Here is a 26,989-nt window from a genome sequence, read left to right as displayed (position 1 = left end):
TCTGCTAGGACTGTTTCAGATATTTAGTCTTTAATTAAAGACCAATCTGAGTAAATCCAGGGGCCAGTGGTGCACAGATACATACACAGTACAACTAACTAACTAAGATAAATACTGCAAAAACATCTGGTAAAGCTTAATTTAGGTCAAGAGCACGTGATAAAATAGACATACCACCAGTTTGATTTCATATGGGGGACATGGAGAGAACAATGTTCCCTAATAAAATTCATACCATCACAAAGCTTCAGTATGTTTAATCTTTTGAATACAACAGTAACAGTTTTACAAACTGAACATATTTATCTATATTATAATTGCAAAGAACTAAAAAAATACTGAGAAGCTCACCATTAGCTTTTGAGAAGTTTAAAATTAGAGATACACAGTTTCCAAAAAGGTTTTATATTGGAAAATGTCAACAAAAATTGTTGAGATAATCTGCTTTCAAAGGGGGAAAAATAAATTAGTAAAGTGCCCGATTTTGATATTTTTTATTTAAGGGTATGTCTACACTACAAAGTTAATTCAAACTAACGGATGTTAGTTCGAATTAACTTTGATAGGCACTACACTAGCTCTCCGCTAGTTCAAACTTAATTCGAACTAGCGGAGCGCTTAGTTTGAACTAGGTAAACCTCATTGTATGAGGACTAAGCCTAGTTCGAATTTACTATTCTGAGCAGCCCAATCTGAAGGTGTGTTCATTTAAAAAAGTTATCAGTTCACAGAACATTTGGAATTTGATTTTTTTCTGAATCCTGTTTTGAAGCCTCAAACACTTTCATGGGATGGTAAAACCATTCCCCTCTCAGTTCTGTTTAAAATAACAGATTTAAGAAAGACCATGCATAAGTTGAGTTTTCACAAGTATCAGAATTTATTTCTTCTCCAACAATTTTGAGGCCCCACCTACTTTATTCTCCTTCACTCTCACTCACGATCATTGGGCTGGGATGTGGGAGTGAGTGACATCTCCAGCTGGGGCCAGTTATGAGGAGTTTGGGGTACAGGGGAGCATGCCAGGCTGGGGCCAAGGAATTGGGTGCAAGAGGTGGTGCAGGCTCTGGAAAGGTTTTTGGGTACAGGATAGGGTTCCAACCCGAAGAAGGGGGAGTCAAGGTTGGGCAATGCTTACTTCAGGTGGCTCTCTGTTGGCAACACAGTGAGGATAAGGCTAACTGCCGGCCCTAGCTCCACACTGCTCTTGGAAGTGGCTGGAATGTTCAGCCCCTCGGCAGAGATGAAGCGAGGAAGCTCTGTGCAGTGCACCCATTCTCTTTGGCCCGGAACAGTGCGTGCAAGTGCAGGCACTGCTCAGAGCTTCCCTGTCTATCCTTGTGTCTAGGGCCACAGGGAGTTGAGACATGGTAGCTGCTTCTGGGAGTTACGTGGAGCCAGGACGGTTAGGGAGTCTGCCTTAGCCCTGCTGTACTGTCCAGACTTAACAATCCAATCAGAGATGCTGACCAGAGCCACAAGGGTCCTTCTTCAATTGGGTATTGGGGTAAAAAAAGCTGGACATTTGGCAACCCTGATTCCAGGCTACATGCAGATTATGACATCATTTAAAAATATGCCAAAATAAAATCTTCAACAGAGAAAGGACACAGCTCCTGAAAGGTACAGTAACTTTTCTGATCTGCATTCAGAAAATAGTGGCCATTGCACTATCCTTCCAAATACACAATATAAAAAGCCACTCCCCTGTGCTCCACTCAAAAGCCTTTATGCAATAAAGCTTCTCTGGTAGGCTGCTTTTAAGCTTAAAATTTTCACTGTTTTATCAGACACTTACAGCAATATTTTTACTTTAAAAATACTTCCAATGACTGGTGTCAATCACGGTGTTATCACAACACTGTTCATTTCTAAGGAAAAGCACATTTTACTTGAATCTTTAGAATCAGTGTCTTTCAAGTATGTAAATAGCAACTAGTTCATGCATAATGTGCATGAACGTGAATCTAAGCTAATGAATGTGTTTTCCTATCGATGTCCTTGAATAAAATACCTACCACTGTTCTGAGTGTAATAATTTTGTGCTCATGGGCCAAATATGGCCCAAAAGCAGAACTCTGACCAAATCAAAATGCTGATAATACTGATGCACATGATAATACTGTGGATTTTAAGGACTGATTATTCTTTAAGCAGGGTTTAATTCACAGCTACCTTAAGATTAATTACCTTCATTAAAAGAGTAACTAGCTGTTTAATAGATCATTACATTTAGCATGCTACTGAGTGCACTTTACAATGCAGTTGTTTGCAAATCAAACAATAAAGCTGCCAATTTACTGCAATTCATTCAAAAAATCCACTCCAAATTTTGCACTTTACTTCATAATCCTATACAATTCCAGGAAGGATCAACTTGGGACAGAGGCTATTCTACAGATATAGATTCACTGTAAAGAGTAGGGAAAAAATGACGGGCTTTTCATTAATGCTTCCTAGTAGGTGATCAGAATCCTATTCTACACTGTCACAAAACTCACTATGTGGCTTCAGGAAAGCCATTTACTCTCTCCATCCTGTACTTTCTTGTTATGAAATGGGGACCATATTTGTCTAATTCACAAGGGGGCTGGAAATACTGAATTCCTTAATGAGCTTTTACAGTCTCATAAGCAATGTGTTACACAAATTAAATAATTTTTGTAGCAGAGTTTGTAAAAGCAGGTTTGTTCCAGTTGCTATTTTTGAAAAGTGTATATCCGTGTAAGAAATTAATGCAAAGCAAAACTGGCCAGGCAAGATTCTATCACAAGACAGGATATTTTTCTTCTTTATGAATACAATCTAAAAATTGGTAAACTGTCAACAAGTATAGGGTAAGATGGAATTTCAGATAGATAATAGTGACTATTTTGGGGCACTTTGAACAGATTTGCCTAAATACTCTGATGACAAGGGACATGAAATACCTAAATTGAAGTGGTTTTGCAGATGAGATAAGAAAAATAAAATCTATTTAGAGCAGGGCTACTCAGCACATGGCCAGCGGGCTGCAGCCTATTTGTTTGCAGTCCATGGTGCAATTTGGGTTTACACAGGGCTCAACGCACAGCCCGTGGATGGGAGCCAAAACAAAAAAGTAGTCAATATAACGGTCTTCTGTTGATGTGTGTTTTAGTAGTTAAATTCCTGGACTGTCATTGCTCATTGAAAGTACTGTCATATGGGTGGAAGTCAGGTAAATATAACCTTCTCAGAGAGTAATTATTAATGGTTCACAATCGTGCTGGAAAGTGGGGCTGCACAGAGGTCTGTTTTGGAACCAGTTCTGTACAATATCTTCATCAGTGCTTTAGATGATGGCTTAGAGCAGGGCTACTCAACATGCGTCCCATGGGCCACATGTGGCCCACAGCCCATTGGTTTGTGGCCCGCGGGTGGGAGCCAAAACAAAAAAGTAGTCAATATAATGGTGTTCTGTTAATATGTGTTTTCATAGTTAAATTCCTGGACTGTCATTGCTGATTAAAAGTACTGTCATATGGGTGGAAATCAGGTAAATATTACATTTTATAAATATCAGCAGAACTGACTTGAATGGGACCTGCATGTTGTGTAGTCTTGCCTTAATCTTTGTATTCATGCCCATCAGTATGAAAGAAGCTATTTGCATATATATGCAACCACACTTAAGTTGCAGCCCTAAACATCTGCTGTGAGTATCATTGTGGCCCCCGGAGCTTCCAAAGTTGAGTAGCCCTGATTTAGACAGTACTTAAGGGTGACCATGCTGGATCAAACCATCTACCCAGTATCCTGTCTTCTGATAGGTGCCCCCCAGGGAAAGAACAGAACAGGAAATCATCATCAAGAGATTCATCCCATTCTCATTCCCAGCCCTGATCAAAAAAAAAAAATGGTAGGGACACCATTTCTTCCCATCACCCATCCTTCATGAATTTATCTAGTTTTTTTTTTTTTTTTTTTTTTTTAAACCTGTTGAAGTCTGGATCTTCACAACATCCTCTGAAAGGGAATTCCACAGGCTGTGCGTTGGGTGAAGAAATACTTTCTTATATTTATTTTAAACCGGTTGCCTATTAATTGCATTTGGAGATCCCTAGTAGTGAATAACGCTTCTTTATTTACTTTCTCCATACCAGTCATGACTTTCTAGACCTCTATTATATACCCCCATAGCTGTCCCTTTTCCAAGTTAAGAAGTCCCAGTCTTATGAATCTCTCCTCATATGGCTGCTGTTCCATATGTCTAATAATTTTTGTTGCTCTTTTCTGAACCATTTCTAATATATTTGTTTTGAGATTAGACTACTACATCTGCATGCAGTATTCAAGAAATGGGCATACCTTGGTCTTAAAAAGAAGCAGTAAGATTTTTTTTTTGTCTTATGTATCTCTTTCTTAAACGATTCCCACCCTTTTTTTGGACTGATTGCACACTGAGTGGAAATTTTCAGAGAATTATTCACAATTATTCCAAGATCTTTTTTTAGTAATAGCTAATTTAGACTTCATCACTTCACATGTATAGCTGGGATATTTTCCAATAAACATTACTTTTTATTCATCTACGCTGAATTTCATCTGCCCTTTTGTTGCCTAGTCACCCAGTTTGAGATCCTTCTAAAGCTCTTCACAGTCGGCTTTGGTCTTAACTATCTTGAGCAGTTTTGTATCACTTACAAATTTTGCTACCTCACTGATTATAAATGATCTGGAGAAAAGGACAAATACGTTGAATAGGACTGGTCCCAGTATGGACCCCTATGGGACACCAGTTATTGCTTCTCTCCATTATGGAAATGGGTCATGTATTCCTATCTTTTGTTTCCCATCTTCTAACCAGTTGTTGACCCATGAGAAGATCTTCCCTCTTATCCCATGACAGCTTACTTTACTTAAGATCCTTTGGTGAGGGACCTTGTCAAAGGCTTTCTGGAAATCTAAGCACACTATATCCACTAGATCCCTCTTGTCCACATGCTTGTTGACCCCCTCAAAGAATTCTAGTATGTTGTGGCATGATTTCCCTTTACATAAAAAATACTGGTTCTTTCCCTCCAAAAAATTCTGTTCATTTACATGTCTAATAATTCTGTTCTTTATTACTGTATCAGCCAGTTTGCCCGGTACTGAAGTTAGATTTACTGGCCTGTAGTTGCCAGGATTACTTAGTGTCACATTAGCTATCCTCCAGTCCTTTGGTACAGAAGCTGATTTAAAAGGTAGGGTAAACACACTATTAGCAATTCTGAAATTTCACATTTGAGTTCTGAAGGAACTCTTCTTGGGAGAATGCCATCAGTGCAGACATGATCTATAAAAACTCAATTATTTAATCACACTTTAGAAAATTAATGTTTTGATATAAGGAACTACCAGTCACTTAAAACTAAACACCTGCCCTTCTTTACACCTATGCTTCACAACTGCCATGAGAGCATTTGGGTTTCTGAATTCCTTTAAAACCAATTGAAGAAGGGCATCATATGGGTAGTCAGTGCATGGATTACAGGTAGTCAGACTCCAGTGGAAGGTATCTCAGTTCTAAGAGCTAGCGGGTCCTCTAAAAAGTACTGCTCCTACATTGGTAAAAGCCCTGTCCCTGGGTATCCCCATCCAGGCAGAACAGAAGAGGGTGTGTGGCAGCTGGGGAGCTCCATCCCCCCCCCTTTCTCCAAGAGCCCGAACCATCTGGTAGAAACAGACCAGAGCCAAGCCCCAAGCCCTGTAGCAGGAGGGCTGGAGCAGAGCCAGCAGGAGGGAGGGGCAGAGTCCTGGGAGGCCAGTGGAAGGGGACCTCCCCGATCTAGCAAATTCCCTTATTCAGGACCGGTCAGGTCCTGAGGGTGCTGGACCAGGGAGGTCCAACCTGTATACATTTGGTAGTGCTGAATGGCATTCAGTAAAAATTCATGTCCAGTAATTGATGTATCAAGGCTTCATATAAGAATACTTATGCCTGATGCCAGTCATTCGTTCTACTCAAAATGAATATCCTTTCCAAAATGGTTTCCTTCTACATGGATATTGGAAATACAGCATGCTATACTGCTATACTTTAAAGGTAAAAGGGTATCTTTGACATACAAACCAGTAACTAGATGAAGAGAGTGAAAGAGAAGTGGAATGAAACATACCTGGCTAACACCAATTTCAATGTTCAAGCTCATATTAGGTTGAGTCTCCTTCCCTTTTAGGCAGGGCTGATATCAGAAGGACAAGGAGGGAAAGGGGCAGTTATCCTGGAGCCCAGCAATTTATAGGGACCTGGACAGCAACAGTAGGAGTGGTGGTAGCTAGAGCCCCAGGCCCTTGGGGAAAAAAATCGCCGCTAGTGCATCATGCTGTGTGCTCTGGGCAGTACTAAGGGGGAGGAGGGGCATGCTATACTATCCTTCTGGGAGCATGGAGCCAGCCTCCCCACCTTGCCCAAGAGGCCTTGGAGCTTGTCAGCCCACCTGGATGGGGGTCTTTATGCCAAGAGGATACTTTTGTTATTCCTATCAGAGTCTGCTCCTATTTGGCCATGTTATAATCTTTTATTTTTTGGGGGGGGGGGGGGAAGAGAGAAGAGTCAATTTATACTTGCTCAGTACAGATGTCAGCAGATAACTATTAACAGGTTCTATCCTAACAAAGCATGCTCCATCTCCTTACTATTTTTGCAAGCAACAGGACAGCACATGACCCACTCCCACACAGCAACTGAGTGTGCTGTTAGAGGCACAGCCAATATTTCCCTGTATTGACTACTTGAAGCCAGGGTGAGTCTCTCTCTTCAGTGCTCTCAGTGACAGAGTGTAAATGAGGAAATAATTTGAATCAGACTGAGAGGAGGACAAAAAGCCAAAATACGGAGGGTTAGGGGAAAAGATCTAGTGAGAATGGGACTAGGAGAGAAAAGGGGAGAAATTGGACTGAATTTCTGCAGGTTTGCTGCCTTTAAAGTAGTATGTGATTAAGGGCTGTATCATAATGGGGCTGAATTAAGGTTGCAAAGACCACCTTGATTAAGGTTGAGGTGCTTGACTTTGAAATCATAATTGTTTTTAAATGTAGTTTTCTATAACTTTATTTGTATTACAACAACACCTGGATGTCCCAACAGAGATTAGGACCTTATTTTATTATACTGGAAGTTTTTCGGGATTAAATTGGCAAGATGGGATATAGGGAGTATTATCCTGATTTTATGGATAGGAATCAGCATCATTCATTTAATAAACTGTGAAGTCCATTCTCAAATCAACAGCTATTACACAAGATTAGCTTCTCCCTCCAAATGCTGAACACCTTACTTCTTTGATTTTTATAAAACTAAAAGTACCCACATGTAATTTGTTACCAGGAAAAATAAACAGAAGGGCCAACATTTTTCAGATGTGATTTGTGATTCTGAGTGTCTCACACATTTGAGCGTCCAGGCTGAGATACTTTAAAAGGAACTAAATTTTGAGAGGGACGGTATCATGAACAATTTCTTGGAAGAAATGAAGCTCCCAGGAGTCTCCCAAAGAGTTTGACTATTGCAATGTAAATAATATCAAGAAACATGGTCTCTCTAATACTTCAATTAGTATCAGCAGAAAGGAAATACACTACATAGGTTTGATGAGTGAGTGAAAAATGAAAATACACATAGACAGGTCTCCCTGAATGTACACCTATCCTTATAGAGTAGGAATAAAGATCGCTAAGAAACATAAATCAGCATCATACTGAATATAAAAGTATCTCCCTTAAATAAGCAGAAGGATAACTTGACCATTCACATTTAATAATATACTTAACCAGCAGGATCATTCAGGAGATACTTATGCTTGATCACCTTAAAGACTTCTATAGCATTTGAATATTGTTTTGTAAGATAAACTGAGCAACAAAAAGGCATAAGACCTTAAATATTATTGACCAAAAGATTTTACATTATCAGTTCAGTTCCAAAGGACACATGATTTTGCCTCATGTTCCAATAAATCATACAGATCAGTCTGAAGTGACTGGTAACCAGCTTTTTACTGAATCTTTTTGTTAAAATTAAAATGTAAGCAGATCAAAGCAAACAAATAATTCCCCCCCCCCCAAAAAGGAGACTGAATAAATTGAAGTTAGTAAAAATTTGCACATGAGCTATCTATATGGGCAATACATTTTATATGCATGGAAGCATATTCAAATATACACCACCAATAGATTTAAAAAAAAAAACCCAAAACCCTAGCTATGGGAACTCTGCTTATGTGCTGGGCGGCATTTGAATCTGTCCTGAATAGCTACACAAGTGCATGGATTACAGGTAGAACTGGTCACTGGTAAGTAATATAATGTTCCTAGTTTTGTTTGCAGTTCCTTTTGCAAAAACATATTTTTTTAAAAAAATCTCTTTAAGGAAAATTAATGGTACAGGAAGAATCTTTGCAAATCACATATAGCTATATTCATAACACATTCACAAAAGTTGTAAAACTAATGACAGCATTCTTTCTGGTATCTATTTAATCTAAAAAATTGAAGAACTTTATATTACAAAGCAATTCCCCAAGTTACATTTTTATGCAAAATTCAAAAGTTTTTTTTTTTTAATAAAAAGCTACAATTAAGCCAAATACTATATGGTCTAATAATACAATGATGCAGCTTATGTACTAGTTTAAAGTAGTTTCTCCTTCAATTCACTTTTCAACTTTTTAAAGTCCATAAATCTCAATCCTGCACCATCAATCCCACAAGGGCCAGACCCCCTCACAGAGCTACTTAAGCAGAACTAGTTGTATGATTCAGGTCAGATATGTAGAGAATTGATGAACATTAAACTAAGATTATGGGGGCAGAGATGGGGAAAATAGTGTAGTATATATTTAAAGTCAATAGTTTTCTACTTCAGTATGGAGAGCGCTATGTATTTGTTTAGTTGATGGTAATTATACATCAGATATATATTTATCATAACTACTAGCCTCCAAAACATGATCTAGGTTCTATGTTACAGAAAAGTTAAGTAACCTTAAGTATATTGTCACTATAAATTAGAAATATTAACAAGTAAAAATTCTATCTAAGAATGATGTAAAGATAAACTTGTTATTTTAAAAGAATTAATGTTTCGCACTGTACCAAATACCTATTTTCGCTGTAGTGCAAAACAGGTATTTGGTAGGATATAGTTTAACAACCTGAGGAAAACCTATATTCTAAGGTTAATAAAGATATACAGGGCTTTTGTCAAAACTCACACTGCAACACAGCGTCATGGTTTAAGGGAAAGCTGGATTGCTCAATCTCCCATCCCCACAACAATCAGAGAGAAGACATTTAAAAATAAAGTTTTAAGTTTTACTCCAACAGCAAGATGAAAGAAAAAAAAAAGACCCAGCTCTAGGTTTGCAACACATTCTCTAGGCCCCAGTAATTCACTTACTTCTACAATAAAGAATGAACAATTAAACCATCAAAATAACATTTCCCCCAGTGCTGTTTAAAATACAAGCTAAGACCCTTAATTTACTCTGAGTAAATGAAGCAAAAATGAGATACGAATAAAGAAGAGTTTACCTGTTTGGTCCATCTTTCTCACGAGCAGAAAGCAGCTCTTTTCTTTCTCTATTACTCAAATCCTTCCTTCACCATGTGCTAGCCTAAGGTTTCTAGGTGCTTACTCTCAGGCACTGCTAGTTTTCTAAGTGGATCTAACTGCTTAATCATACAAGTGGTCAGTCAAGAATGAGAATGATCTCTCTTTAGCATCCTGGTTTCACATTTTGTGGAAAACAGTTTCTCAAAAGAAGAAAAAAAGCAACAAATAAAGTGGAAAAACGAAGCCAAGCATGTTACTCTGTATACTAGCATCTCTGCTAATGATGGCTGCCTGCTTCATGGCTAATTGAAAACAGGTGAATAATTATAAAGTTTGGGTCTTATTAAGCACTGTTATTTCAAAACTGGGATAGGAGACAGTTCTCAAATTCACTTAGTTTTAGTATTGACCTGAGAAGACTGAGGTTCTGGGAAAGAACTTGGAAAAAGCTGACTAGCATTAGAATAGATTGATTAATGACTAGAACTGGCCTAAAGTTGCTAGGTATTAGTTCATTTTGCTTTTTACAGATAGATTTTTTTTATTTGATAGCTCTGGATCAGATCCATAACAGTATTCAGGCTACTAACTTCCATTATGGACCTCTATACCATTAAACTGTGTTCTAGGAAATCATGCAACTCTTGACCTTAAATAACTGTTACAGACAAGCTCCAAGACCTCAGTAACTAGCTAAATCCATTGTAAACTCCTTGTCTTAACAGACTTTCTACATGATGCACTCTCCTTGTAGCTTTTCTCCCAGCTGTAGAATATCCTGGCCCAGATCTAAAAGGAATCTAGATGCCTAAACCCCAGATTTAGACATCTCTGTCCCAGTTTCAGGCACTACTGAGACCCACAGAACCCCCACTCAGCTGTTGCATGCTAACCCTGTTGGTGGTTAAACCCAGATGGTGCTTACATGTTTGCTGCAAAAGTTTCCTACACACCTGAATATTTGCCTCTGGGCATAGGTACAAGACCTCATTCTAAGCATCTGGATACTGATCTCAACATGATCCTCAAATCTGGTGCTGGTGCTGCCACCACATTTATTTCACTCATATCTTTTAGCCAAGTATTTGGCCACTGAGCCTGCATGTGGGTAAGCACCCTAACCATTGAGGTAAAAATTATAAGGTAGGAGCTACTCTTTTTCTGGCATTTCTTGCAAGAATAGCGTAGGCACCTAGGGCACCTGACTCCAGGAAAAGGATTCCAAACTGTGAATCATAAGCAAAGATGGGGTGGGAAGGATTAGGATGTACTCCTCTCATTGGCATCTCCCAGGCTACGTCTAGACGGGCATGATTTTCTGCAAATGCTTTTAACGGAAAAGTTTTCCGTTAAAAGCATTTGCGGAAAAGCGCGTCTAGATTGGCACAGACACTTTTCCGCAAAAGCACTTTTTGCGGAAAAGCGTCCGGGCCAATCTAGACGCACTTTTGCGCAAAAAAGCCCCGATCGCCATTTTCGCAATCGGGGCTTTTTTGCGGAAAACAAATCTGTGCTGTCTACACTGGCCCTTTTGCACAAAAGCTTTGCGCAAAAGGGACTTTTGCCCGAACGGGAGCAGCATTGTATTTCCGCAAGCAGCACTGATTTCAGACAGTAGTAAGTCAGAGTTCTTGCGGAAATTCAAGCGGCCAGTGTAGACAGCTGGCAAGTTTTTCTGCAAAAGCAGGTGCTTTTGCGGAAAAACTTGCCAGTCTAGACACAGCCCCATTGCCTAGTTTAAACAGTTCCCCAACAGCATGTGGCTTTTGTGGATCCCACTCTTAAGCAAATATCTTTCCCCATGCATTTTACAGGGTCACTCAACACCTAACTCCAGATGTTTTGATCCCATTTTAATCAGCAATTTTGAAGACACCTAAAAGTTGGGTGTTAAAATACCTGTCTGTTTGTGGATGTGAATCCCTATGAGATCAACAATCAACAAGAGCTAACTTCCTACATCTCAGAACACATGGCTTATATTCTTTAATCAATAGGAAATTTTCAAAAGCTGGTATCTCTATTCTTAGTTTCTCTATCCAAATTTCTCTCCGTACAGCTTTCATCTTTATGCTTATTAACAGTTTGCACCTTCTCTTTGGAACAGCCACTTCACCCTGTCCTCCCAATCACACATTCCCTAAATCCACCTGGTACTTATGAAAATAAATCATAACACTGTTTTCATGGCCAATTATTCACTAGAAAATAGTCATTCATGCCTTAGGCTACAAGCTCTTCAGAATATGGACTGTGGTTTTTGCTGAATCTTCCCCGTTGTGAAGTGCTCTGTGCCTTGTGTAGGTGCAATGCACATACAAATAAAAAGTACTGTTTCTTTTATCCAAAGGTCTTCTGCATTGAGGGACAATACAATCCCTTATCTTACTAAGGGTATGTTTAGACTGCAGCCCTCTTCTGGCAGAGGGATGCAGATGAGTCTGGGCGAAATTGCTAATGAAGCGGGGATTTAAATATCCTGCGCTTCATTAGAATAGAAATGGTCGCCGCTTTTTTCCGGCACAGAGCTTTGTTGGAGAAAAGCAGTAGTCTAGAGGCTGATCTATCGCTAAAGAAAGCTTTTTCTGATAGATCCTGTATACCTCGTCTCTTGAGGCATAAGGGATCTATTGGAAAAAGCTTTCTTTAGTGATAGATCAGCCTCTAGTCTGCCGCTTTTCTCCGACAAAGCTCCATGCTGGAAAAAAGCGGCAGCCATTTTTATGCTAATGAAATATGGGATATTTAAATCCCTGCTTCATTAGCAATTTTGCCCAGCCTAATGTGCATCCCTCTGCTGGCAGAGTGGTGCAGTCTAGACATATCCTTAGAAACCAAAGTGGGTTTTTTTATAGGGTTTGTGTTGTCCTTATGAACAAGCATGAATTTCATGTATAAGGTTTTATGCCTAAGAGAAATAATATATTTACAGAGTTAATACATGTGCTAGATATTTTGAAACTGAGATGCCAGGCGGGGAAAAATTCTTTCTTGTGTGCTAAGTGATTCGCTCAGAATGGCAAGATTTTCAGAATGAAAAAAGGAGCTGATGTTTCATGTACCTTTCCTTTTTGCTTTGTTTATTTTGTTTTGTTTTGTTTTTTGTCTGTTTGTTTTAACATATTGATTACTGTTTGAACTTTTCTAGTCCAGCACTTTCTGGTCTGGCAATATCCATAGTTCGGCATGATTTTAGTTAGCCGGATGTACACTTATCATGGGTGTGGCCAAGTTTCCTGGGGTCCTATAAAGTTTCTTGACAACCACCAGTCCTGGCATTCGGTGTTCTGCGCTATTATTTAGCTCTAATTTGCTCCTAAATGTCTTCTAAGATCCCAGTAAGCAGTGGAAGTGTTTATAATGCTGTTAAACTATATTGACCTCCTGTGGTTTGGCAAATTCCCTGGTTTGGGACCAGTCACGTTTCAAGAGTGCCAGATTAGAGAGGTTCAACCTGTAGTGATATAGTTAAGACTCCAAGCCTTATGTTTGCTTTATTATTCTGGTTTTTAGTAACAATTAAAGAGCTGAGGACTTGGCCTTGATGTGTCAAATACTGATGGCCATAAATTGAACATTTGAAGCAATGGAATCTTACAGTCTAATAAATAAGATATTTTAAACAAGTTATGTCCCTGCCAATTGCTAACTGAGATTTAAGCGCTCATAAGGAGGATATAGCAATTGGCAGCTACACATTTTGTGCCAGCTGCTCACCAGGTTGCATCATCCTTATGTTTCCTGTCTTTGTGGGATGCGTTTTATGTTTTAGAGAAACAGGTGGTGTTTTTTTTAAATTATGAACTGTTAATTTAGCTTCTTTTCTTGCATCTTTTTCTTTTCAGGCCCCAGCTCAGAACAACACTTAAGCATGTGGTAAGTCCTATTGCCTGGACATCAACAGGATTTAGGCATGTGTTTTAGTACTTTGATGAATTAGGGATTCAGAAAGGAAGCATATTATTAAAGCATAAGGAATTAGAAAAATCTGAGTTTTATTTTTGTCTTTAGTACTTCATCAGAGTGTGACTCTGAACCTGGCTCTGCCATAGACTTAACTCTATGCCTCAATTTCCCCAGTTATAACAACTTTGCAAAGCCCTCTGAGAAAATTGAGATGAAAGATAAATACAAGATAAAAATAAAAAAAAATTTTTTACTGAAGAACAGACCTAGAAGACCTATGTCACAAAATAAGTTTGATATATATTTTCTGCCAAACTAAGACAAAAACTTAGAAGCTGAGATAGGAATCTCATTAAACAAATATATGTAGATAGAAATATGAGCTGCAACATGGTTCTGAGAATTGCCTCACTGAAGAACCAATTCCTTGGTAGGGAGCAGGAGATGTATAGGTACTAACTGAAGAACTTCTATAAAAATAGTTCAGGAGTCCTATTGGAATTTGCTAAATCAGTGTTTATGGATATGAAGGGTCCAAAAAGGGCTGAAAAAGACAATCATCCTATTCATGTACTTGTTAAAATTGTACTGCTCTTATAAATTGCAGGCCCTTGCCCTTCAACATTAAATATCTAGCAAGGTTTCTCTACAACTGGACTTTTATCATTCACAGTGGCTTGTGAGTCACTGGCATTCATTATGATGACACAGTGAGTTAGTTGACTGTCACTATAAACAGCAAGATCAAAAATTGAAATATATTTTTATGCTCAGTGGGACTAAATTCTGAAACAGATTATGGATGCAACTATTTATTCACCACCCAAGCCCCTTCTTCAGTTCAAAGCTATTTCATAATAGTGCTGTGTTTGAACTCAGAGAACAAGTTCATTGTGCAAATAGTCTGCAGGTTATGTATTTACGCTATCTAGTGTGTAACATTTGAAACATATATTAAAACTTCTAACCTTCCTCTTAAATGGATCCTTAATAATTGGGGAGAATAATGTCAAAACCGGTAGAGCCCTGCAAATCCAAAGATACCCGCATCCGTAGATGTGGATGCAGATATCCACAGCTCATTTTTGCAGCTATAGGGGCAGATGCAGATACAAATTTTTATTTAGAACCCTGCAAATTTGTGCATATCCACTTTATATCTGTGGGTATCAACACCTGTGGATGTAGATGGGGATATTTGTGACTCATTTCTGCAGATACAGATGCAGACACAATTTTTGTATTTATGCAGGGCTCTAAAAATAAGGCTTACAAAGTACCCCTTAAAGTTCTCTGTACCACATTATCTGACACACAATGTGTCCAATAGCATAACAGTACATTTATACACTGGTTACATATTTTCCAGATCAGAAAAATGAGTGTTTAAATAGATATCTAATGCAACATTCAACTAGTTACTGCACAAAAGATAATAAAGTCCTACCTTTGGAGGTTTTCTGTTAACCCTTATTCCACAAACTTTTGATCTGTTTGTTTTTTAAATTACTATTTAACTAATTGTTTACAAGAAACTGTGTAAATAAAATAGAGAGGCACTACACACACTATATTATGTTTGATAAGATGTTCTTGGGGTGTATAGGGAACTACCACAATTCCTTTTATTATTATCAGGAGCTGTACCCATAAAACATTGAGCTGTAATCTAAAATACTGAAATGGATTCAGTTGTTTTTCCTGCAACTGGTCAAATTATTTGATGAAAATAAAGGACCAGACAAATGTAACTCTGTTTTCTGCTAGTAAACTGTTCACAAAATGATCATGATTTCTGCAACCATATTTGTGTAGACTTTGGTCCAGTGTTCTTCAGCAGCAGCTCTGAGAACTACAAGCTGTAGACTGCAAACTTCAGTATGTTGGAAGAACTTCCTGGTTCCTGCCAGGATGTATCTTCTGCCCCCAGCAGGCTCTCAGCAAGGACTGAGGGTATATCTACACTACAGAGGTTTTTTTCTGAAAAAACGTCACTTACGTCCACACTACAGTCGCATTCTTTCGAAAAAAAATCAAAAGAACAGAGGGGTTTTTCCGACACTGATAAACCTCTTTCTACAAGGAAGAAGCCTTTTCCCGAAAAAGCTCTTTCGGAAAAAGGCGTGTGTGGACAGGGAAGAGGGAGTTCTTTCGAAAGAAGAGGAAAGTGGAACAAGCACAGGTGCCCTGGTGGCCACTCCATCCATAGTGATCACAGCTGAAACGCGAGATAGCATCCATCCAGTGTGGATGCTATCTTTCAAAAAAGTAGATCGCTTTTTCAATGCTCTTTGGCAGTGTGGACGCTCTCTTTCAGAAGATCTCTTCTGGAAAAGCTTCTTCTGAAAGAAGCCTGCAGTCTAGACATAGCCTGAGCTAGAAGCACGTAGGCTGCAGGCAGAGGAGGGGCTGCTGAACTGTGATCCTGTTCTGTGTTTTTCACAGAATAAAGCCTGTTCCTGGTGTTTCGTTTGAGTGTGTCTGGTCTGAGGTGCACACACACTAATACATAATGCAGAACACACAAAGGAGCCTCAGACCTGGTCTCCCAGCGTTGTGTAAAAAGTCCCAAGGCATCCTCTATGTTGAACGACCTCATACAAGGCTAGTGTACCAGAGGGTTTACATTTGGTATTTCCTTTACAGTTTGTGTGTTGGAAAAGTATGCCCTTTACATATTTCCATGTATGATTCCATTCACTAACAGTATCATTCTTCTAGATTACTGAAACTTTCTAAATAAGAGAAAAACAAATGGCAAATAGTCTTGTTCATGCACAAGTTCCCTTGTTCACATATACTAATATGGCTAATTGTACAGTTCCTGATTTAAAGCCTAGGAAAGTTAATGGAAATTGGTCAAATAACTTCAGATGAATGTGGCTCATGCCCCAAACTTCTGTGCAAACAAAATCCTGTTTATGTGAACGGTTATGAATAACGTGGTCAAACTCAAAAGCTATTTGAAATTCAAACAAATGTTCATGAATACTGTTTTGGAAACATTCACTAAGCTCCAGTTTTTACTGAAACACAAACAAGAACATGTTCCCAGCTTGAAAAAAACAAGATAGTCAATGTTGATCTGGTACCCTTTTTTGACTATTTAAGAATATAGTCAAACAGATATTGTATTAATTCTTTAATTAATTAAATCTAGAAAACTAAACTTCAGAGGTAAATTTAGGGCTCAATCCTAAACTGAAGTCAGTGAAGCTCAAAGGGCAGTGCTCTTCCAATATGGATTTTCAGTTCTAAATCAGAGCTAAAATTGGTATATAAACAAATGCCAAACAATCTAAGTTTTTTTATGACCCAAAATATATTTGCTCATTTCCATGATACAGGTTTCCCCTCCCTGGTCTAGCACACCTGAGATCTGACCAGTCCCAAACAAGGGAGTTTGCCAGGCAAAGGCAGCTCAAGCCTCACCATCCCCAGGCTTCCCTCCTAGCTGCTGGTCCCCACTTTTTGGCTCCCCTTACAGCTGCTGGCCCCAGATGCCAGTCTCCACTCCTGGGCCTTGGCCAAGCTCCATACCACTGGGCTGCAGGCCCACCTTCAACCCTGGCCTGGCTCCTGCCTTCCAGCCTCTCTGCTGTTGGACTCCCAGTCATCCCCCCATTTCTAGCCACCAGACCAGAGAGGCTGAACCTGTATTGATATGATCAGCCATTGACAACTAAAATATTCTTCAACAAGTTCTCTTAAAGTTTTCAATTGATAGCTCAATGTACCAGAAGGAATAGAAGATGTATTTTCTTCTCTCTTTGATCACTTGTAGAGGTTGTTGAAAAGGCCAAGGACAGAAACTCAACTCATTTTAGGATGTGAGGCTGCAGTCAAAAACCATCAGGATAACTGCTACCCAGGCATATTTTCTTGTATCAGTATTATAGCGCTGTTCCTTCGGTGAGCAGGCGCCCTTCTCACCTCCTTTAAATTCTCAAAGATTATGTCTCACAGAATTAGTCAGTGTTTTGAAAGTGTTTTCTTTTAAATGCAGCCTCAACTGCTATGAAGCCTTTTATTTTGGATGACTCAGATGGCTGAAAGAAGATAAAGAAACAAATGTTTTGCCTAGTATTAGAAAATCTCAGAAGAGAATGAGACATGGCTTTATGAACATGTCAGAATAATCATCACTCTGGGATCTATCCTGCTGTACTTTAACAACGTATTCTACTGATACTGTCCACTGAAGTAACTGAGTGCCTAAGAAGTGTTAGGCTATATAATTTCAAGACACAGGACACCAATTATTTTAATTTAGTCAGTACTGATTTACAGGCAGTCCCCGAGTTACGCGGATCCGACTTATGTCGGATCCACACTTACGAACAGGGCTTTCTCGCCCCGGAGCTCGCAGGCAGCGGGACTGCCCAGAGCGCAGCGGTCCCGCCACCACAACCTCCGGGGCAAGAAAAGCTGCTCTGGGTGCCCCTGGTCTGCTGGGGACCGTCGCCAGCAGACCAGGGACACCTGGAGCAAAGCCGGGGAGGTGGAGGGGTCCCGCGCCTCTGAGGCTTTGCTCTGGCAAAGCCTCAGAGGCGCGGCACCCCGCCGCCGCTGCCGCTTTGCTCCCGGTGCCTCTGGTCTGCTGGGGACTGTCTCCAGCAGACCAGGGACACCCGGAGCAAAGCCGGGGAGGCGGAGGGGTGCCGCGCCTCTGAGGCTTTGCCAGAGCAAAGCCTCAGAGGCGCGGGACCCCTCCACCTCCCCGGCTTTGCTCCGGGTGTCCCTGGTCTGCTGGCGATGGTCCCCAGCAGACCAGGGGCACCCAGAGCAGCTTTTCTTGCCCCCGAGTGTCCCGCTGCGACTTTGCTCCCCGTGTCCCTGGTCTGCTGGGGGGGGGGCGCGCAGCTAGTGGCCCCCCCCAGCAGACCAGGGAGACGTGGAGCAAAGCCCCGGGCCTGTGGTAGAGCAGGTGGGGCACTGCCGGTTGGTCCCGCAGCACCGCTCCTTGGCGCTACTGGACCAACCCGGCAGCACCCCAGCTGCTCTGCCCCAGGAGTCCTGATTCAGCCGCTGCTGATCAGTTTCAGCAGCAACTGAATCAGGACACCTGGGGCAGAGCAGCTGGGGTGCTGCTGGGTTGGTCCAGTAGCACCGAGGAGCGGCGGCGCTACTGGACCAACCCAGCAGCACCCCAGCTGCTCTGCCCCAGATGTCCCCAAGTCAGCTGCTGCTGAAACTGACCAATGGCTGACTACAGGAAGCTCCTGCCCCAGGGCTTCCTGGAATCAGCCGCTGATCAGTTTCAGCAGCAGCTGACTTGGGGATGCCTGGGGTTCTTAAGTTGAATCTGTATGTAAGTCAGAACTGGCGTCCAGATTCAGCCGCTGTTGAAACGGATCAGTTTCAGCAGCGGCTGAATCTGGAGGCCAGTTCCGACTTACGTACAGATTCAACTTAAGAACAAACCTACAGTCCCTATCTTGTACATAACCCGGGGACTGCCTGTATAAATAGAATAGTTTTAATAGGAGTTTCATTCCAATGCAAATAGCATCTGTATAGGCATGCATATGCAAGTGAAATATGATTGAACAAATGACACAGGGACAAATTCTGGGGCTTCTTCAGGATTAAAAAAAGCAGCTAAGACCAAATAACACAATAAGTTTAATAAAGCGTTCATGTAAAGACCAGTTCAGATCAACTTACAGTGTCTTCTGATGGATCTATATTTGTGAACAAAGGAATTATTAGACTAGACAGATTTGAGAGACTGATACCAAAATAAATTTTCATCAGCCTTTCTTAAATACTGTATATACTCGATCATAAGCCAAAGTTTTTTGGTAAAAACTCACACTGCAAAGAGTGGGGGGTCAGTTTATGATTGGATTATTGTGCTTCAAATTTATTTTTTCCACTGGTGGTAGGGTTGGCAAACTTCAGTTCCCAGCCCAGCAGGGCAAACAGCTGGCCCACTGGGACGTTTTATATGTCTGGAGTGTCTGCAGGCATGGAGCATTTGACTTCCAGTCACTGCCATTTGCTGTTCAAGGTCAATGAGATCTGCGAGAAGTGGTGACCAGTATGTCCCTTGGCTCATGCCACTTCCCTCAGCTCCCATTGGTTGTGAACAGTGAACAGCAGCTATTGGGTACCATGGGAAGCAGCGTGGGTTGAGGGACTTGCTGGCTGCCACTCCCCACCACTTCAGTTGGCCAGAAACAGTGACTCTGGGAGCATGCAGTCACTTCAGGTGAACAAAATGACCCAATGTGCTGACAAGCTGGGACCAAAAGTTTGTAAATTGCTGATATAGAGTCAGCTTATAAATAGGTCATTGACTTTTTAACATTTTTTTCCTGTAATTTGGGGGGGTTGGTTTATGAATGAATGAGCTTATGTTTGAGAATATATAAGAGACTTCAAAATCCCAGAAGAGCAGAATCCTCAGATTTGGCTATCAAATATCTGGAGACTATCAAATATCTTAAAAAAATACTAATTTTTAAGTACTTAAGTGATATGCAGAAATACCTTTGAACAACAACTTTTGAATACAATAAATCTCCCTAATATGTATACAAAAACCTACTTCTCTTTCCTCAATCACTAAACAAAGATTTAATAAGACTTTATTATTTTTACATACTATGGTACATGTGCTTACTATTTAAATATGAAAATGTATGCACTATTAAATTGATCTGAAACATAATGATAAAATAAATATGCAAAGTAAATGTAGCGATATATTATCCTTGCTCTTTTAGGTTCCCATCCGGTACATGATTACTGTTATGCACATTGATTTTAATGGGATCACTCACAGGGGCAAATTCCTGTGTGGAGTGAACTGTCATGTCTCTATTACATGCACTGGAGTGTGTAGAGTTAAATCTATGCACATATCTTTCAGGCTCAGGGCTTTATTGCAGGCAAATATCTTGCCATTCACAAAAGGTGTACTAATCATGAATGAGAAATTAACAAGCTCCTCCTTGCTGCTAGCTTATGATGTAATTTGTTATAGAAAAGGTAGGAAATAGGAAATATTGAAAGATATGAAACTCCTAACAAAGTCAGGCAAAAAGTGGAAACTGATTCAAGTTATGAAGTATGAGTATAAAAAAGTGTTATTGTAACTGTTTTGGTCCCAGGATATTAGAGACAAGGTGGTTAAGGAAAAAACTTTTATAGTATCGACTTCTGTTGGTAAGAGAGACGAGAGTCTAAGCTTATGCCATGCTCTTCATCAGAGCTGGGAAATGTGCTCAGAATGTCACAGACAACTACAAGTTGAAACATTATTTAGCATAAGTAGTTAACATATATATTAAGGGACCATTGGAGGTGTAGTGGTCAATTAACACCCTTTCAGTCACAGAATGAAAGAGTAAATCTGGGGGCAGGTTTAGAGGGTTATAGATTATTGTAATAAGCCATAAATCCAGTGTCTCTATTTAGTCCAGGACTTTTAGTGTCTAGCAAAATTAGACTTGCATATGAGAAAATGTGGTACACCTTATCCAGTGCACTAAATGCCCCCATAACAACTATGTGGGTGATACAGAAAAGCACAAAACTCTTAAATGAACTTGGACAGAAAAATAATAAAAGACCAGGGGTGGCCCGTGAGCCTAGGCAAACTAGGCAGTTGCCTAGGGCGCCCCCGGCCTGGGCGCCTGATGATGATGTCACGGGGCGCCGGGGCCATTGACAGCTGTGCAGGCAGGGGCGCCAATCGCGCCTTCCGCCTGGGGCGCCAGCTGCCGCAGCCAGCCTCGGGCCGCTCCTGTAAAAAACACTTCTCACAAAAGCCATTATTCTACATCTAACCTCTGAGTCCTCATCTTCCAGGGAAACTTAAACCACACCTGGGAGCTTAAATTATTAACTTTGCTAGACACTAAAAATCAAGGACTGAGTAGAGACAATGGATTTATGGCCCAGTGCAACAATTTATACCTTACAAAACACCCCCTCCAGCCTCTCGCCCCAAAAATGAGGAGATGGTAACTGCCACTTCACCTTGAATAGTCCCTTGAAATCTGTGTTATCTATTTATGCTAAGCAATCTGTTACATCTTATATTTAGCTGTGACACTGAGAATCTACATTCTGAATCTACATTCCCCAGATTTGAAGAAGGTCTCTGTAAGCTCAAAAGCTTGTCTTTGTCACCAACAGAAATTGGCCCAATAAAAGATACTACTTCCCGCTTCTCTTTATAAAACAAATGCGTGCGCGCACACACACACATACAAAAGCATGCAAGGACAAATTAGCCAGCCAATGTACAAAATGAGATTAAACTTGCTAGGGACATACAAAGTAACAAACAAAGATTTTACAAATACATTAGAAGCAAGATGATGACAAGGAAAGAGGATACTCCTTACTCAATGATGAGGGGGAAATTATAGCAGAAAACACAGCAATGGCTAAAGTGTTCGATGTCTTTTGTTTCAGTTTTCACTAGGGATGTAAGGACTAGTCGAGTAGTTGAGTAAGCCCAGGCTTATTGGATAGTCAAGTCACTACTTGATCAGTCACTTCTCCCCCTCCTTGCTGCCTATCTGAGACAGCAGGGGTGGCAGCAGGAGGTGGTGCTGGGGGTGGGAGGGGAGCTGGCTTAAAACCTGATTTGCCCCAGCACTGTCTCCTTGGGGGTGTGGGGTAGGAGGGGAGGCAGAGGTGCATCAGGTAACCAGGGGTGAGCCAGGACTCAGCTGTCCTGGTTGGTGCCTGGTCCCAGTCGCTGTGCCTCTGCCTTTTAAATGTAGTAAGAGTTGCCAGGGCCAGGAGCTAACCCCACTGTGGCTCTGCAGTTTCCCCCCATATCAACTAATCAAGTAATCGGAAATTCCATCGACTACTTGATTAGCTGATTAAACGCAATTTAACATCCTTAGTTTTCACCAGAGATGTTTTCAGTGATTGGATGACCAGCATACTGAACATCAGTGTAAATGCAGTAAAATCTGAGACTAAAATAGGGAAAGAATAAGTTCAGAATTAAGACCGACCTATATTGGTATAACTATGTTACTCAGGGGTGTGAAAAATCCATATACCCAAGTGATATAGTTATACCAATCTAACTCACCCAACTAAAAAGTGCTACATCAATGGGAAACAAGTTTCAGAGGTATAGCCATGTTATTAATCTGTTTTAGCAAAATGTGTTAGCCTTTAAGGTGCCACAGGACTCCTTGTTCTTTTTGCTAAAACAGACTAACACAGATACCCCTCAAGAAAACTTGTCTTGAGCTCATCCATCTGCAAATCTACTAATATGATATATACCATCAAGTGACAGCAATGCCCCTCTGCCATGTATATTGGCAAAACCACACCATCTTTATGCCAAAGGAGAAATGGACACAATTTAGGTATCAGGAATGGTAAAACATATACAAGTGCCAAATTTCGAAATAACCAACTATTCTGAAATGTCCCTTTCTCCTCGTGGAATGAGGTTTATAGGAATGTCAGAATAGCGAGCCTGAAATAACAGGCTTGTTGTGAAGACGTGAGATAGCTATGTCAGGATACTCTGGTATCCTGAAATAGCATTGCAGTGTAGACATAGCCTAAGGGGCCACAAAGCTCCTTGTTGTTTCTGTTTGTATGTGTCATCTTTGTATCTAAACTGATGACTATTGACTGTGTACCAATATTTCAATTGTGTTTGCTCCTAGGATAATATCTACAAGGTAATTTACATCCCGTCTGACCAGCGTGTTGTAAATAGACTATTCAAGTTGATGGTCCATTAACGGATAGTCAGCTCAGAAATTAGACCTTAGAAGAAGTCTGTCCCTGCCTGATGGGCCTTCCTATAGACATTTTAACCAGAGTATAGGTATTGGCTGCTCCTATGAGATACAGAAACATGCAAGGGCAGTGACTTCCTCATGTGACCTGAACAGCATCTGGAGCCTGTAATTTTTCACAAGCTAATAATGAGAACTTCCCTCCACATAGAAGAAGGTATACAAATCCCAGGAGGCATATCCATTTGGCCTCTCTCCTGCTCTTATCTCTGGACTTGTATTCCCACCAATGGGCTAAGGACCTTCTGATCTTTTGGAAATTACCAGAAACTTTACAAGCCAGTTGTTCATTCCATCATTGCTTCTCACCTGATACAAGAACTCTGCAATGGTTGTATGTAGTTGATTTCTTTGACCATTTTAATTCTCTCTTCTTTCTTTTCCCATATAAATAAACCTTTAGATATTGAATACCAAATAACTGATAACAGCATGAATATTGAGTAAAATCTGAGTTATAAACTGAACTGACTATAAGGCTAGGATTAGAAGAACCATTTGTTTGATTAAATTGATTTTAAATAACTACTCATCATTAAGTCTAGATTCTGGGAGTGAAACGTAGAATGGGATAGCTAAGGAGACTGCATTTCTAATTTCTTGTTAACCAGCGAGGTTAGACAGAAGTTTACTTTTGTTACTAGACTGGTATATTGAATAGGAGAATAATCACTAATTTGGGTGGATTTGACCCATTTCTCAGCAATTTCTCCTGAATCTACTATTTTCAGGTGTAACCCACTGAGGCATGATAATTTAACATCACATTCTCTGCCTGATATTTTCTAGACTGTTCTAAGCAGAAGCTCAGAAGGTAGTTTTATATATTTTATATGAATGCTTATTACCTGCATTTTTGCTGCCATAACCAAACAGTTAATCCCATACCTGAAAGATAGCATCTGCAAGTTAGATAAAATGGAAAGATCAATGGGAAATGACAAAGCCCAGGATTAACGGGAGCATGAAAATAGAACAACTGCACTTGGATTTTCTGAGAGTTTATGCTTGTGCTCTCCTGTACAGAAACTTGGTGGAAATACAGAAAAGTGACAGAAAGAATCATGGACAGGAAGAACCATGCTTACATGATTGACTCACCACTACAGAAATTCCAGATTTTTTGGTAAAGCATAATATCCAAAGATTAGCCTATTCTTTGATTTTATTTTTATGTTGCTCTGTAGTTCATATTTATTTTTATCTTATTTCAATGCTTTAGGGAATTGTACTGCCCTTTTCTGATGATTAAAGACTTTCTTACGTGGCTCTTAGAAACCATGAAAATCAGAGTGAAAAGGTTGAAGTGCATCTCAGCCGAGAAGTGGGGACAGCCCGAAAATATCTGAATAAAAATGTACACCATCACAGTTAAAAGATAGCTGACATCAAATTCAGATATATACTTAAAAACAAAATTCTTGGGCCTTAATTTTGCTTCCCAGAAGCCACAGGCTTAGGTTGATTGTGGTTATTTTTCATGTTTCCTTCTAATTAAGACTTAATCCTTATATAGTTCTATGATTTTGAAGGAGTTGGATGGATTTGGTTATTATTCAAGGAATACAAAATCTTCATTCTGGGTTACATCTATGAATTTAACTCAGGTCATTAGATAAAAGAGAACCATTATATTTTGAAACATATTAAATGAACTGTGGAAAACAAATTGGTATTCTCAGTCCATCTTGCAAATTTTCACCTCATACTCTTTATTAAGTCTCAGTAGAAAGACCAGTGACTGAAAGAGGGCTTGTCTTCACTAACAGGGAGCTCACATCTGAAGCAATTGACACAGCAATTATTGAGTTAGTGGATCTAGTGAAGTCTTGTAAACCAAAGGCACAGCTCCCTCTAGCTGATTTTGGTACTTCAGCTCACAAAGAAGAGTAACTTAAGTCAACCAGAGAGCATGTCCCATTGATACAGTGCAGTGGGGCACCGGGATAAGTTGACCTAAGCTACATTGACTCCTATTACATTGACCCCAGTAGTGAAGACAAGCCCTAACTGTGCACACCTTTCTCACCTATCACGCTCTCAATCAGAAATGATTACACTGGCAGGGTTGAGTGGGAAGCATACAGTGTTCAGTGTTTTATTTGGTTGATAAGTAAAACTGAGGCTTTGTATTACTTGAACAATTAAACAGTTCAGGAGCAGTGAACTCACTAGAAACCCTTTCACAAACTGGTGTTTATCATTGCTGACAAAACATCTGCTTTGTGAGACAGGATAAGACAGAGAAATTAATTGTGGTATGTTCATTCATTAAACTCTCATTACTTGAGGCAAAATTGGAGTTCATATTGCAGTCTCATCTACACAGGGTTCTTAAAAACTGCTTGAATATTATGCATTGAGGTGCTAAATCAGCTGCTTTGTTGATTGGCTTGCCAATGCACCTCCAATCAAGTGCCCTTACCTCCATCACTGCTTCTAGTCTTGAAAGAATGAAAGTATTTCCCCCATGTTTGAATGTAAGACAGCTCTAAGTTAACACCAGTAGCTAACGCAAATGTGGTTTCCTGAGCTTTTTTCCCCCTCCAAATCACAAGACTGGTATAAAGTGCCCTTGCATTAGACTACCATATATAATGGTTTGACATCCAAATATAATATTGCAAGTGCACATTTTGCTTCTATAGAAGAATCTCAGAGGGGTAGGCATTTAGTCTGGAACTTTGAAAACCACAAGTAGACCTGTAACACCTTAGGGTATGTCTAGACTACTCTTTTTCAAAAGGAGAGGTGCAAATTCAGCGCTAATTTGCATATCTTCTTCCGATCACTTTTTCGAAAGTGGGTTTTTCAAAAGTTAAAGTAGTCTGGATGTATTTTTTTTTAGGTTTACATGGTTTTTCAAAAAAGGGGTTTAAAAAAAAGGCATCCAGACTACTTTCACTTTGGAAAAACCTACTTTTGAAAAAGTGATCGAAAGGAGATATGCAAATTAGCACAGAATTTGCATATCTCCTTTCGAAAAAAACCATAGCCTAGACATACCCTTAAGGTCTAACCAAAATATATAGAATCATGAGCTTTCATGGGCAAAATCTACTTCATCAGATGAAGTGGAGTGGAAACAACAGAAAGCAAGACATATATATCTATATTTTATATATCTATAAAAGCAGACAAATTGTAGAATATTAGAACTGGATTTCGAGAGATCTGTCGTCCAATCCCCTGCCCTCACAGCTGGACCAAGCACCATCTTGATCATCCCTGACAGATGTCTATTCAAGCTGCTCTTAAATATCTCTAGTGATGGAGATTCCAAAGCCTTCCTAGACAATTTATTCCAGTGTTTAACCACCCTGACAGTTAGGAAGTTTTTCCTAATATCGAACCTAAACCTCCCTTGCTGCAGTTTAAGCCCATTGCTTCTTGTCCTATCATAAGAGGCCACGGAGAACAATTTTTCTCCCTCCTCCTTGCAACACCCTGGGTATGTCTACACAGCAAAGTTATTTCGAAATAACAGCCATTATTTCAAAATAACTTTGAAATAGCAGAGTGCTTATTTCAAATTTGGTAAACCTCATTCTACGAGGAATAACGCCAAATTCAAAATAGCTATTTCGAAATAAGTGCTGTGTAGACACTTATTTTGAAATAGGGGGTCTCCAGCCTTAATAGGTTGCCCTGGTGGCCACTCCAGCCTCAACCAAGAATACTTATCTCTGTCCCCTGCTCCCCAGAGCCCTTAAAAGGGTAGACTCTG

At 40.0% G+C, this 26,989-nt stretch overlaps 1 protein-coding gene and 1 long non-coding RNA gene across 11 annotated transcripts in view; one reads left to right on the top strand and one right to left on the bottom strand.

Annotated features, from left to right (window-relative positions):
• Window positions 1–25,819, top strand: part of LOC142829168 (uncharacterized) — a 33,774-nt gene extending 7,955 nt beyond the window's left edge. Inside the window, exons 2-3 of the long non-coding RNA XR_016349682.1 lie at window positions 13,405–13,435; window positions 23,128–25,819. This is a non-coding gene — a long non-coding RNA (uncharacterized LOC142829168). The remainder of the gene's footprint in view (window positions 1–13,404; window positions 13,436–23,127) is intronic.
• The window catches only part of SHANK2 (SH3 and multiple ankyrin repeat domains 2), a 688,250-nt gene that overhangs the window by 326,066 nt on the left and 335,195 nt on the right, over window positions 1–26,989 (bottom strand). The window lies entirely within an intron of this gene.

This window comes from Pelodiscus sinensis, chromosome 5 (assembly GCF_052426305.1).
Source record: "Pelodiscus sinensis isolate ZL-2025 chromosome 5, ASM5242630v1, whole genome shotgun sequence".
NCBI lineage: Eukaryota > Metazoa > Chordata > Testudines > Trionychidae > Pelodiscus > Pelodiscus sinensis.
This window is presented reverse-complemented; position numbering and strand designations above follow the sequence as displayed.